Source organism: Silene latifolia, chromosome 2, assembly GCF_048544455.1.
Source record: "Silene latifolia isolate original U9 population chromosome 2, ASM4854445v1, whole genome shotgun sequence".
Classification (NCBI taxonomy): Eukaryota; Viridiplantae; Streptophyta; class Magnoliopsida; order Caryophyllales; family Caryophyllaceae; genus Silene; species Silene latifolia.
The window spans coordinates 178,099,101-178,115,031 of record NC_133527.1 but is presented as its reverse complement, the minus strand read 5'-3'; the positions used below and the strand labels follow the sequence as shown (position 1 = coordinate 178,115,031).

At 35.4% G+C, this 15,931-nt stretch overlaps 1 long non-coding RNA gene across 5 annotated transcripts in view; it reads right to left on the bottom strand.

Moving 5' to 3' along the window:
* The window catches only part of LOC141643479 (uncharacterized), a 32,024-nt gene extending 23,857 nt beyond the window's left edge, over positions 1-8,167 (bottom strand). The window contains exons 1-4 of one of the 5 annotated variants that reach the window (XR_012543715.1): positions 7,942-8,167; positions 3,954-4,165; positions 2,595-2,645; positions 1,187-1,246 (exon numbers count right to left, since the gene is read on the bottom strand). This is a non-coding gene — a long non-coding RNA (uncharacterized LOC141643479). The remainder of the gene's footprint in view (positions 1-1,186; positions 1,247-2,594; positions 2,646-3,953; positions 4,166-7,941) is intronic. The other 4 variants (XR_012543716.1, XR_012543714.1, XR_012543712.1 and 1 more) reach the window with 4 other exon arrangements.
* Positions 8,168-15,931: the final 7,764 nt, after the last annotated feature.

Genomic DNA, 15,931 nt, shown 5'->3' with positions numbered 1-15,931 from the left:
AATGACAATAAGGGAATCTCCAAACTGGCAGGAGAACTGTTTGTGGTGGTCTACCAGTTCAGCTTCAAGTGCTATAAATACCGCCATGGCTGAGAGCTCAGAAGTCACAACATCCTGCATTCATAACTAAGAGACTAACACTCTCATACTCTCTCTTCTTCATCCTCTCTAATCCTACTTCCTCTCATTCAGCTACAAATAACATGGGCTACAATAAACTGATCATTGTCTGTGTTTTCCTGGCAATGATTTTCCACCAAGAAACTCAGTTTGTCTATGGAAGGAAACTAAAGTCAGCGGAGATCAATGGTATTCCCAAGTTCCATAGTCACAAACTCGAAAAGACGGCAGCGTCAAGAAAACACATAAACACACATGCAGGTCAGATAAAAGTAACAGCATACACAACGGAGGTTGAACTTGCGGCTCCAATAATTCAGGCAACTAATGTTACTCAAACACCTCCAAGTCCATCACAGAGTCCTGGACACTTGGACGACTTCAGACCTACAACTCCAGGACACAGTCCTGGTGCTGGTCATTCAATTCAAAATTAGGGCATTGCTATGAGTCCCTACCTATGTTGTGTATTATACCAATTATTCATGTTTAGAGATGTTTACTAAATATTCATCCATCAATCTGTGTATATCCTTTAACACATATTGGACTATATCTGTCTCGAACTTCCAAACAATGCAAGCGTGCAGATAAGCTCTTATAAATTCATGAAGGCTTTTGTCCACCACTATTTACAGGCTTACAAATAGTGTGCACCATTGAGAACATGAAATAACCAAAACTGCTTGGCATGATACTTAAAAATAAATCATGCCCTTCAATTATCATGCTAAGAGAAAACTCGACGCTTGAGCATTTGAGCTTGCAACTATCAGGACAGCATCATGTCTTTTGTCATACTAATCAAAGGGAGGTTCTAAGAATCCCTAACTTACAGGGCTGTCCGTCCTTAACCTCTAACATAGTGAACCGTTTACGAATCAAGTCGACACACATGTGACTATGTAAGTCGATAGAAACTCAATACAACAAGCACAATAATATGTTCAGTAAATTTTGACTCAAATTAGCACCTATTTTCGTCCTCTCATCAGGTCATTATCACAGACTCGCTGTTTAACTTAGGTCCACTGTATAAGAGAGTAAAATTCATTGGTTAGCTTACCAAAACAGGGTTAAAGTGTCACCCAAAGAATCCAAATACTACGAAGCAGGAAGTCCGAGTCTGAAACATAAATTTACATGTTAATACATGTAGCCAGCTTTTTTATGCTCAACTAATAAGGTGTAGACTATATACAAATATTCTAGAGGCTAGTGGAGAAATGCAACCTCTAAGAATTTCACATAGGAGTAGTTGCTAGCACAGGGGTAAGGTTGCATATATCCGACCCTTGCCCCAAAATTTGTGGGACCTTTGAGGCACTGAGGTGATGTTATTATTATAGTTAAAGAAGTAACGAATAGAAATTTAATTGTTCACTAAAAATGTTAGTTACTCCACTGTTGTCATGAACAACTCATAGGTAGGTAACTAGCTTAACTAGAATAGTTTTAGGGGAAGAATGTTCACTAAAGATTTGACTATTACTCGAGGCTAGGAGAGCGTTCAAAAGTTCCAATGATAGAATATTCGACTTTCACAGTCTTTACAATTATACTTGCATAAAGTACTCTTTAAATACATGCATAAAGTACTTCCTAAGAATTTCTTGGTTATAGTCAGTACATTCGTGAAAAGATTAACTAAGCAGTTGACACCACATTAGAACTTCCAGGCAAGAAAAAGAATATTAAGCGACCGTGTTTTATAAACTTGCATGTCTCAATGTAAATGATGCCAAGCACTATATAGCAAAATTTCATGCATGTCACGAGCCTGGAGCCAGGCAAGAGGTAATCTATTCAGTGTACTTTTTATAATATTTGCAAAACTTTGATTCTTTTAGTTAACTATACATCCAAGTAAAGGCATAAATACTGTAGCAAAAAACTCCATCTTCTAGATCTCTAAAATGGGTCGACAATAATGAACCATGTAGTGTTGTACTCTCTCAATCTTTCGATTTACAGCAGCTTCAAATATCTCCTCGCATATTTTGAAAATTGGAGCAAGGAAACCTTTTTTGAGTTATGGCAAGGGTTAAATAAAGCTTTGTCCAACAAGCGAACACTTGCAAGAAAGTGTTACATGGTTGTATACAGGAGTACAGCTGTACAGTACGATAAATTTCAGGGACACACATAATCAGATTCAGAACTCAAAGCAGCATCCTAGTCCACCCGCTAAAATACAAACTCTCTTTAGTCAGCTCAGACAGAAGCCTCTATAGAGCCAGAAGACTATGTTTAAAAGATGTTCAAACAAAAACAACTATGCTCACTTTTGGATTGAAGAAATTTTTGAGGTGAAAACTTGACTGCAGAGATCTCCAGCAATTGCAAGTCCATAACTAGAATGACAAAATTGCAGTATAGGATGGAGCAAAATTACCGGTAAGAATCATATGTACGCAATACATCTTGGACCCCTATAATATGTAAACAACAAACAAAATTAAATGTTGTCTTGCCTCAAGGGTCCTTCTGGCGGGGTACGAGAGCTCATATGTATGCAGCAGTAACTGTTAACAACAGAAAAAGGTTGTTTCTGAATGATCCAATAATGACATTGTTGGGAAATTAGCTCCAATCTCCCACGCGCAACGGAAGCACCGATCGATATATAATGTAAAAGTAAAATAAACCGCAAGCTAATAATAAGTTGAGACAAGATTTAGGGTCAATACCCATGGCAAAACCCTCCAAGACGGAGGTAAAACCCACCAGCCGAAAAGACTGAATCCACTATAAAATAGTGCCACTATAAAGATAGTGCCAGTACAACGTAACCGGCACCAAATTACACACCGAATTTGGACCCAATAATTTAGGAATACAAACTAGTACCCTCTAGACCCTCCAGTATAATTGGAAATCACCACCAATTATACCCCTACAGTAACCCTCTAAATTATTGTAAGAGAAGACCCATTATACTGCCTCACACACTCAAACCCGGTTGAACCGTTACCCGAATCACAACCCCTTGTTTATTTGTGTGAGTACCTTACCAATACCGTAAGGCCTGCCTTATACTCCACCAAATTCCAGTGAAGTATAATACCAAGGGAACACTTGACAATTTCGATGTAAGTGAGCACCTTGCTTCTCTCTACCAAATCCCAAGTGAAATGGATCCTTTATATAGGCAAGCCATGCACTATTTTGTCAGAGAAAAACGCCATGCACGTTGCTTATTTGTAAGTCCAACAATGCATGCTTCAATTTGTCAACAATTGCAACTAGTGTACTATAGCAAATCATGCACCGTCCAAATGAGTTTCCATGTTGAACTATTTGCTCCACTATTCCATTACCTTACCTTGCAGTAAACATTTGTTGACAAATTCAGTAAACATTTATTGGGCGGGACCCAACAGACATTAATCACAATGAATGATGGCTACTTCACAATAGAAGGACACGCATCCATTGAGCCATTTTGCTTTATTTCAACACACATAAGCGATTAAGCTCTTCAGAACCTTTGCATGGAATAAACTCATTGCCAATTACAGGCTATGTGTGCAGCAAAATTCCCATGTAAACCAGTATGCACGTTTCATCGAAGGGTTAAGGAGAAATATAAATTAAAAATAAAGAAAAGCAAATCAAACCACCCTGTAAAATTCACATAAAGGGGCGACTAGAGCAATTATAAAGAAGGCCTAGATACTGCTTGATGGTATCAGTTGATCAGAGATTTTATTTGTACTAAAATAAGAAAAAGTGCAAGGAATCAATTTGCCATATAGCGGTTAATCATATACCTCCAGTCAAGAGCATTATAAAATGATGCAAATAGGAGAACAAAGACAGTAGTGCTTCACCTTGATTGTGGACCGAGATTTCAAACTTTTGCAGCCAACCATCCATGTAAAGTGACCATCATTCTCTAAGTGGCAAGTACTAGCTAAGAGAATCTTCAATTTTCTTCAATTTGTTCGGCAAGAATGACTCTATTGAATTCTCACAGCCAATATAGGCTTTTTCTTCCTCGTCTCTTGCAATGAAAAAAATGCCGTCACATTTTATGAATTTCCTTCACAAACACAACGAAAAATAGTGAGGTTTGACTACTTGTTATACCTGTTCCAACAACAAAAAATAATAATTGAAAAAAAGAAATCCTATAACTCCTTCCAAACCAATTTAAAAGTACACCACAACACCAGTACTTAAACATTTTTTATCCACCACTGTGAGATACCCCCCCCCCCCCCCCCCCCCCCCCCCAAACAATGCCAAAAAGATGTTTATAAATAGTGAAATGTATCGAGTATACCTTACTGGCGAAAAGAATGAAAATTAATATGAGTTAACCAACTTATCAAGCCGCATCAGAGACAAAGGACCTAACCTCATGTCATTAAAAAGCAACCAATAGATACATACACTTGAACACTTCTTTTATTAGTTGCAAAAGTGAAAATAATTAGCGGAAGTGCGGAACAGACCTCACTGTTAACAAAAATGGACAGTGATTGGGCTACAGGTAGTGAGGGAGTAACTAGGTGAATTATGTATCAGTTCGAACGTATTCCATCAAAATACTCGATTAAGAACTATATATCCCACACCCTATTACTCCTTTTGTACCAAACATTTGTTTACCTTTGATTAAAATACCCCTCACAAAGAATAAAAAAGGTAAACAAATGGTTGGGACGGAGGGAGTAAATATGTATCGCCAATCAAACGTTATGTATTTATATGAGTTGCAAAAGTGAAATTCACTAGCAGAACCTCATTGTTAAGAGAAATGGAGAATGATGGGCTACGGTAGGTTACACGGTGAGTCGTGAATCGGTTGGAGCGTATTCCATCAAAATGCTTGCTTAAGATCTATATAGTTATTAGTTATATCACACACTCTATTAAGAGCATATGACAAATCAAATGATACGTTTTCATATCGAATCAGGCAACCCCGGCTGGTAATTGAGTACCAGATCTCTCATACATCACAGACTCCACAAATAGGAAGATGAATTTCAAATGCATTTAAGAGGGTGGTACTAATTTCAGTAGCACTGAGTGGTAATTTTCAAAAAGGCATACATATACAGCTCCATATTTAAATCGACTTATTGCATGATATAATGGGAAAAGAACACTAAAAGTGAAACTATATGCGCTTGCCATCTAACACTATATATACCCAAGTCACAAACCTGATTTTATTTATCACTCACACTAGTTCTTCTACTTAAACATCCTTGCCGTCCTCATTCCCTCAACCTTCTTGCCTTTACTTCTCTCAGTTATTCTTAAATTTCATCAAATTAATATCTCAACAACTACAACAAAATTAAAAGAATCCCCTTCTCCACAGATGGCTATAATACATCCTGGTAGTATCGTGGCACTTTTGTTTGCACTACTAACTCAAATACTTGCCACGGAAGGGAGAGTGATAAAGCCACCAGCAATGAAAATCGATCTACAAAAAACCTCTACTAACTTTCCTCAAACCGCTATGTATGATAAGAACTTTCCCTATTTCGAAGCAGCCCGCAAATTACCAAATAGCAATCTTATAGTAGATTCTTCAAATGTAAAAAATGTAGATATTGATGGACAAAGTGACCATCAGGGTCCTAAAATATTGAAAAATCTTCCGTCATCAGCGGATGATTATCGACAAACAGCACCAGGCCACAGCCTAAGAGCTGCCCATTCTATAGAGAACAGAAACAAACCAAACCCAAAATATACACAAGAAAAATCATCAAGATCACCGGCGAGCTTTCTCTTCAAGGCTTCTGCTATGGCACACCAGAATGATTTTCGGCCTACATTACCTGGAATCAGTCCCGGTGCAGGTCACGCAGTCACAACCAAATATGAAAAAACGGAATCAAGACCCTGTCTGAATGATAAATGCACAGAAGATTTCCGACCAACAGCCCCAGGTGACAGCCCTGGAGCTGGTCATTCCATCATAAACAAGTCTGACACTAACACATCAAAACAAGGGAAGCGTCTTCGTGTAGAACATACTCAAACAGGAAAGACGAATGACAACCGGCCAACATTGCCTAGTTATAATCCAAGTGTAGGCCGTCCCAGTTTAGAGAAAACAATAAAGCCATGAACCATCAATTCCATTGTAAATTGTTAATAGCCGTAGCTCTGAATTTGGGATTCATCATTAGAACTGTAGATGTAACGTATGTCACCCCTTTTACCAAATTCCTGAACCTCTATGGTTTGTAATTATAAAAAAACAAAAGGCTAATGTTAATACTCTGGTTCCAAAGACTATCATTATATATTGATACTAACATGTCGCTTGTAATATGTCCATCAAATATCAATCATGCTCCACACATCCTTAAGTATTGCAGGCTGGCCCAATGGAAGCAACTTGATCACATAATAACATATCAAACTATCATCAAAGTGAATTGCTCCACGAATTTGAGTTGAGTAGGACTACTAAGACGGCAAAACTATCCACCTCAAGTTTTAACAAAGCTACAACACTAGATGCAGAACTCGAGATCTCTAAATGCGTTACAAAGACTTCATGGCTTTCATTGACCTCAAATAACCCTAGTGGACCTACTTCCAAGTGTTTTGGAGAATTTACAGTCTAAGTTTGGTCCCACTGACCTTAGGATTGTGACATCATCCTTAAGGAGTACCAATAACTAGCCAACAAACAATAAGGACACTTCCACTCTCATATAAATACAAAAACAATACCAAGTGCCTCAAGGCTCCCGCAAATTGTGGGGTAAGGAGGGGTCAGATGTATGCAGTCTAACCCATGTGTTAGCAACATAAAGGGATGACCGAAATGAAATTGCGTCGAATGGGAGTTACATTCCAACGAAAAAAAGCACAATTAATTACTGAGTCATTTTGCTTTATTCCATCATAATCTACAACCAAAGATTAACTTCTTACAATACGGAAACATCCAACCCCCATATAAATGAAATGAAATAATTGTTATAACTAAGTAGTACACAGTGTGCCTTGATACGAAAAAAAGTGGGTCAGAAGATGGGACACCATTTAGGACAAAGGATTCGAAGTCACATCCACCACCCAACATGAAGGACCCATTGAATCAAAAAATTGTTGACCCACATCACAATTTTCAAATCCAAAACTAGTGTGTAAGTTGTTGGGTCAAAAAAGCTTCAATATAGGGGCAAAAGATCATCAATTGACATGAAGTAGCCTCAAACATCTGAGGAATGTGGACCCACTATACTATAATCCTTTGAAACATTTAAAATTGCAACCATTCAAAAACAAACAATTTAAAAAATCGCAACTCTTTCGAGACCGTTGCAAATTAAGGCCTTTAACATAACTCCTTTCATTGTAAAAGCATAGTCTTAACTTAAGACGATCTTAAACGAGAATTTGCATTTCGAAAGGTAAAATAATGAAATCGAGTAAAAGTTCCGACAAGAACAGCCAAATCAAGTACTTTTTGGCGATTTTTTATAGTAAAATGTTGAGAAATTACAAAAAAGGAAATAAACAAGAAAGAATATTCGATTATGACAAAAGATGAGCACATGGTGGAGAGTGGAGACTGTAGACAGCTACCTTCCAGTTAATGGTAGGCGAACTATGATATTGTAGTTTTATAAGCTCATGATTGGATGCTTTTATTAAATTAATCTCTCAAAACAATCGAAAAAGGAGGCGCAAATTACATTCTCCAAAACCCTAACATTTACAATACTAAATCAGTAATAATGATGATTGTATTATACTACTACTATGCGACAATAGGATGAAAAAATACATTAGAAAATTGAGTTAAGCTGATGTAAAAGAGGCGCAAATTACCTTGGCGATTTTCGTTACGGGGAGATTGTGCACCACCATCGCCATTGCTGATGTTCAAGCTGCAAGGACCGATGTTCAAGTTTCTGTAATTGCCAAGGTTTGGACCGGTCTCAGTTAAAAGCGTAGTACCTTGTAGTCTTGTACGCGTCAAACGCACGGAGAAAATAACAGGCCAATTAGGCCATGTCCGGTCTGAATTCTCTCGATTACTTGAAAAAAAAAAAAAAAAAAAAAAAAGACTTTCATTACTTTTGAATGGTCCGGATTAAATTTTAGGACGATTTGGTGGTTGTAATTATTTCATATAGAAGTAATGTTTTAATTAATGGAGACAGAAAATATATTAAAGTAAGGCTCTGTTCTTTTGGACTTAATTTCAGTTCTAATAAGTTCAGTTCAGTTCAGCTCCATTCAGTTCAGTTCAGTTCAGCTCCATTCAGTTCAGTTCAGATCAGTTTAGTTTATTTCAACGTTACTATTATTATTCTTATTGATATCATTATTATTTTTATATTAATGTATTTACTATTGTTATTATTATTATTATTATTATTATATTATTATTTTTATATTTATTATATTACTATTATATTTATTAATAATTAATTCGTATTGTTTATATTATTATATTTATATTTAATACATTATTTATTATTATTATTATTATTATTATATTATATTTATTATTTTATTAATATATTTATTATTATTAATATTATTCATAACATATTTGTTATTATTATATTTAATATTATTATATTAATAAGTTATTATTTAATATTTATTATTTTATTAATATACTCATTATTATTAATATTATTAATCACATATTTATTATTATTATTATTATTATATTTAATATTATTATGTTATTAAGTTATTATATTAGACCTATTATTATTATTATTATATTATTTATTTTTTAGTTATTATTATTAATATATTATATTATTATTAATAATGTTATCATTTATATTACTAATATATTATTATTATTATTACTATATTTATTATTATATTAATATTTTATTTTTTATATATCTTATTAGATTATTATTATTAGATTATATTAATATATTATTATTATTGGTATTATTTTTATTATAATATTTATTATTATTATTATTATTAATATAATCTTTTTATTATTATTTCAGTTCAGTTCAGTTCAGATCAGTTCAGTTCAGTTCAGCTCCATTAAGTTCAGTTCAGTTCAGTTCAGCTCCATTAAGTTTAGTTCAGTTCAGTTCAGCTCCATTAAGTTCAGTTCAGACAATTTCAGTCCAAAAGAACAGGGCCTAAGAGTGTATTAGAAAGGAAAGGGAGATAAAGTAATAGAGATGATTCAAATGGCCCCTGATCCAAATTTTATTTTTTTATTTTTTTGATTAGGTAAGAAAACTAGGTTGATCCTCTAGGGTAGGACTAACTTATCTCATCCTTTCGAATGAGGGAGGTAAGTTGAAGCCACCGGCTATCAAACCACCTCGAAAGAGTTGGACATGAATGTCCAATAGAAGCCATGAAGTCAGCAACCTTATTGGCTTCAAGAAAGCAAGGTTTAATTATCACTTCATCAAAAAAATGAAGGTCTAATTTCACATCCTTGATAATACTAGAAATTTCCCAAAGAATTTGTCAAGTACCTCGAATTGAGTTAATAACACATAAATTATCACCCTCCACAATTAACTTTGAGATTCCTAAGTGTTTAGCTCCTAAAATACCTTCTTTTAAAGCGAGAGTTTCCGCAACAAGGATACTATTGGATCCGCACTTTTTTGCTCCCAACAAAACGACTTTACCATTGTGATCTCTTATAAAATATCCTAAGGCAGCTTTATTACCTTCTATTATCGATCCGTCAAAATTTAGCTTTAGGAAACCGTTTCTAGGTTTTTCCCGCCAAATTTCTTCCTTACTAGAGTTGTTTCTAGCTGGCTCTTCTGTCTCGGGATTGTTGAGATCCTTAAATCTAGTCACATTCCAGGTCTTAATGCTATAATTACATAAAGTAATAAGTTTGCTGATACTTAAATTAATATTATTAAAGATAATATCATTTATATGAAACCATGCATTCCACCAAATAAAAATAATCTTAATGAAATCGTCTTTTGGAATTAAATCTTTGAGATAGTTAAGTTTCGTTAGAAAACTTTAGCTTGTAATATTATCATAATTTGACAAAAACTCGTTGAAACTATTAATGTTCAGGTATTGGATGACAAACCCAATCAAAGGACACTCGTAAAATAAATGATCTTTGCTTTCAATAGGATTGTTGCACAAAACACAATGAGGATTGTTGTCCCTGATCCAAATTGGGTCACGACCAGCGAACTATTTTCAAAATAAGATATTTTCTAGACTTTGTATACGGGTTATTCGGTTCGGTTTCTAATCATATTAAATCAGTTCGGGCTGAAGCTGAACTTAGTTTCGGTTTCAATTTGATTTCAATCGAGTTCATTTCGGTTAGCCACTTTAATCAGTTTGTGATTTTTTGAGTCGGGTCAATATGAGTTTAGTAAAGTTTTGGGTCATCATTTTTTTGAGCTAAAGGTCAAAAAAAAATAACTTAAATTTATCTTTTTACTAGCTAGTAGAGGGATCTCCTCCAGTATTATTCTTACGCATTTAGATGTACCTTTTAATGATTTACGTTCTATCCTTCGGGAAGACATTGTTGGGGTTGTTATTTCCCGTGTAATAGTTAATAACTAATTTTCGGGGCTTGCCCCTCATTCGCACAAAACAAAAATGTATCTTTTTTCTTTTCAATTGAATATAATAATAACTTATTAATAAATAAAAAATTAATGAAAAACACCTAAATGTGAGTGTTTTTATAAGAAATTGAGTATTTATAATTCAGGTGTATTTATTCAGTTTTTATCGTTTTGGATATATTCAAGTTTGGGCATCATTCGGTTCACTTTCAGTTCGATATTAATTAAGTTCGGTTTCGAGTACTGTTCAGGTTATCGTTATTGGGTGTTCGGTCAGTTATTTATTCAGATATTTTCATTAGTTTTTTAGGTTCGGATTAATTTTGCCATGTCTAATATATATATATTCTCCCTTTACTCCGGTCATTTGTTTACCTTGCACAAAGACCAAAAGAGATCGAGGAAATAGCCATTTGTGGACGGTGGTCGGTGGATATTGTATGTCAAGTGGACGTTAGGCTATGTAGATGATCAAATAACCCCTAAAATATTTTCAATATAAAAAGGTAACTAAATGAATAAGGCATCCAAATACAAATAGGTAAGCAAATAATCGGGACGGAGAGAAACTTAATAAGTATGTTTCCATCCTATGTAGAATTTGAAACCTAACTCCGTCTATACTTAAATTGAGAATACCAACGAGGTTTGAGTCTACAGGTTAACGCCAAATAAAATAAAATAAAAAAACACAACAATTTTGTTTATTATTTTCAAGTTTTAGTCTAATATATTTAACATCGAATAAAAAATGCATCAATTTTTTTACTATTATTATGTATTATTTTGAGGTTTGTAATTTTTTACCCCGATTACTCTGAACTCTTGTCACCTATGTCACATATGATAATAAATTCCATTCATATTAATGATATTTATTTGCATAATGATGCGGAAAAAAAAATATTGAAGCTCAAAATATGAGTCTAAAAGTTCTTCCCCTACAAAATATGATATTGGTTCGTTTGCATTTGTGAAAATTTGACTTTTGCAAACTAACTAAGAAAATGAATTGAATATAGTGTATATATTTTTACAGTTTTTCTAAAAAATGATAAAAAAAAATTACATATTACTGTAATAGTTACATTTTCCACCAAAGCATGACTGAGTGGAAATCCTTTGGGGCAATTAGAATCATCTGCATTTTCTCCCTTTTAAAATATGATTTTTAAAATTTACTCCCTTTTAAAAAAAAGTTTAAAAATTACATCCAAAATATTGCAAAAATTTAAAAATTGCTCCCTAATCTATATTTTTGCATTTTTATGACAAAAATGCCCCTCATTTTTTTTATTTCTCATATGTTTATCGACTCCATTACAACTCTACCCACCTTTCTACCACCCAAGGACTCCACGGTAAACTAGGGCAGAGTACGGATCGGATATTTGATCCAAAGTGCTAGTTCGGATCAGATATTCATATTAAAAATCTTGAAGTTAGATATCCAATATCCAAACCAAATGTTTCGGATATCCAATGTTCGGGTATCCAAAATAATCGGATCGGATGCGGATATCCATCGGATATCCATACTTTTGAATTTACTTTAAAATTAAGTTTGAAACACGATTATATTCATAGCATTACATGATGATTTTCTTTAGTATTCTTATTCCAATGTTCTCGACATAAAATTTAAGTACCACCTAGATATTTCTCTAATATTTTAAACATTAATTAAGTTGTTGTCTCAAATAAAATTTTATTTTCTCGAAATTATACTAGAAACTATAGTTTCGGATCAGATCGGATATCAAAATATTTTAATTCTAATATCCATATCCAAACCAAAACCAAAGATTTCGGATCAGATATCCAAACCAAACTTAACTTTCGGATCGGATATCCAAACATTCAGATCGGATTCGGATCGGATATCGGATCAGTTTGGATAATCGGATTTTTTGCTCAGCCCTACGGTAAACCACCACAATCCTCCATCCAAAATCCACTATCATATTCGTTATATGAGAATAGAAACTTAGGACCATTTTTGTCATAAAAATGTAAAAATAGGAGTTTGGTAGCAAATTTTAAATTTTTGCATTATTTTAGGTGTAATTTTTAATTTTTTTTAAAAGGGAGTAAATTTTAAAAAGTGTATTTTAAAAGGGAGTTATTGATAATTTACCCTTTTCTAAATAAAAAAAATGCAGGGTTCATTTTTAATCAACGATCAAGATCTCACCTAACAACAATTTAATGGTCCAAATTCTGTAAAAAAAAAAAAGTAAAGGAAAAAGGCATGTGAAAGAGAAATATAGTGCTATATTATCTTGTAAGAGCATCCACAATGGTAAGCTAGTTGCTACTACCTTACCTTTGGCACATAAGATTTTCAAGCTAGAATATTTGTAAGTTACAAACTACTACAGTGGTAAGCTACTAGCTTAGTGTTGTGGCTTAAATGCAGCATATGTCAACTACCTTCCACAACACTTTTAATTAATACATTTACTTATTTTACCTAGAAAATAAAAATTAAAAATATTTAGTGTTGTTTTAATTGGTAGATTTTTTCTTGTAGGACCATTTGAGCTACTAGCTCCATGAAGCTACTAGCTCAATTTAAGCTAGTACATGTAAAGTGCTCCAATGGTTAAGCAAATAGCTTGAAAACTTTTTTATTTGCAAGCAAGTCCTTTTGCTTAACCATTGGAGATGCTCTAAGAGGAAATGGACTGTTCATTTTTTTTTTGGACTTGCTATTTCCTGCACATTATTTTACTAAATCCAACACAAATTTACTTATTTTTCCGATTTTACCCCACTCATTTCACACCCACACAAAAACAAAATTAAAACTTCTCCTTGCCCCGACCACCCCTCCCTACCCCAGCCACCGTGGTCTGCCGCCACCGACCGGCAACAACCACCATCAATTTATTCCCCCAGTAACCCCAACAACCTTTGAATCCTCTTGCCCTTCTTCATCATCATTACAATACCTTAATTCCCTCTAACTCTAATGTAATACTACGTATTTATGAGTCTCTGGGTACTCTATCGAGTAGGCCTTACTCTGTCGAGTAAGGGCGAGTTGCAGTTTAAAATAGTTTCTGACCTGTTGGGTACTCGATCGAGTAACGTGGATACTCGATCGAGTAAGGGGGCACTCGATCGAGTACCTTAGCTACTCGATCGAGTAGCCGGTTTACGGGGGGATGATTTCTCGGGTTTTGTTAATAATGCGATTAAGTATATAATAACTTCCGTCATTGTTCTTTAAACACTTTTAAAACCTAATTACTGTGAAAAGAGAAATCAAACTACGTCATTCGCTTTAATTGCATTGTTGGCAAATCCCGGAGCTTGGAAGGTCGGATTTTACCTTTCTTTATACTGTTGTGATCCTTGCGTCGAGGGTAAGACCTATATACCGTTTTTATAGTATTTCATTAAAGTTGGTTAAACCCTAATGTTGGGAATTTGGGGTTTTGTTGTGTTTTATGCTTGGTAGTGATTATATGTTTGTATGTTAGGAGGAGGATTCGTAGAGGAAGCGTTTTGATATCAGCTGTGAGATCGTCTGATTGTGTTGTGCTTTCCAGGTAGGGTTTCCCTACTTAGTATTAGTCCCATAATGCATTGTTGGTATTGTGTAATTGCTGATTATTATCGTATTGGTTTTATGACGGTTGTTGATTGATTATTGTTGATGGTTGTGATTGTTTATCTCTGGTTCTCGAGATGCGTTCTCGGCTGAGTGGAGTCACTTGCGGGAGTGGCTTCACGCCCTAGTTTCGCCCTCCGTGGAACCCGCCACGGGAGGGGATGTGCACATTAATGGGACAGGGTTATCGCTCGGTATGATGAGCGGGGATTTGGTGGGTACGGCTGCGGTCCCCCACTGGCAGGGCTGGTCCAGTGGACAGTCGGTGACGGAGATTGATTGGAGTGGGTGCTTGTGTGTGACTGTCTGAGCTGTGTTGTTTACTGTACTGTTGGTTATATAAATTGTGTGATTAGTACTGACCCCGTTTAATGTTTTAAAAACTGTGGTGATCCATTCGGGATGGTGAGCGATTATTGAGCGTATGAGTCGAGTTCTTGGGATAGGCCGGGATGTGCCACGGTCTGATGATAGAAGTCTTCCGCTGTAGCTAGTGGTTTAATAAATATTTCAGTTAGCTGATTAGACAGTTGGTTTGAAACATGTATTCGTATTTTGGTTTTGGTTTTGAGATTGTAACCTTTCGCTAAAGTATTTCTATTTAAATGTTGTTTCATTATTGTTTATTTGATTATCATTGCCTCGGGTAACCTAGATGGTAGCATCCTTATACCTGAGTGGTCCTGGTAAGACACTTGGAGTATGGGGGTGTTACAAAATGGTATCAGAGCGACGATCCTGAAACCTGTAACCAATGAATCTAATGAATATAGGGAGTCAATTAAAATGAACCCGGGGTAAAGGTTGTAGGAGCTAATGCAAAGGCTTAGGAGACGTCCTAAAGTCGCGAACTCGCCCTACAATTTTGAACCAGTCACATGGGGGGGTATATGTCAAGGTCGTATGTGATGTTTGCTAGTTTGTATGTGAATGTGGTGATGTATGCGGTAATTGTTGGATGATTGGAGTAGAGGTTGAGTTTGTGCATGAAAGGTTGGTGAAGTATATAGAACTTTTGTTTAAACAAGAAGCATGTTGGTTGTTTACTATGTGGCGTTTGATAATATGATATCGTTAATCATATGAAAAGCTTGGTAGAAATGCATGCTTAGCCTTTTTATATGCCGAGTTATAAAGTTGCATAGAATATGTTGGGATACGATATAACATGCGGGTAGCATATTCGAGTTAGCATGACTCGATCGAGTGGGTCTGACTCGATCGAGTGGGTATTTGACGATTTTGCAGCCAGAATCGTGTTTTTAGGCACTCGATCGAGTACCTCGGGCACTCGATCGAGTAGGGGGTCACTCGATCGAGTAGCCTGGCTACTCGGTCGAGTATGTTAGAGATCAGAAGGTCTGTTTGGGGTCTGCTGTCGAGGCACTCGATCGAGTATGGTGGGCACTCGATCGAGTAGCCTCTTACTCGATCGAGTAGGGGTAGACACTCGATCGAGTGTGTTCTGGGCAGTCCGCTTTCGTGTTTTGAGGTTTTAGTGCGTATGTTTATGTCTACCCTTTCTTATATAGTTTCAAGATGTCGCCCAAGAAAAACGCTTACTATGCGAGAGCTGAGACCATGAACATAGATGATATCGTTAAGATGTTGGAGCATCAAGATGCTCTTACGGAGGCCT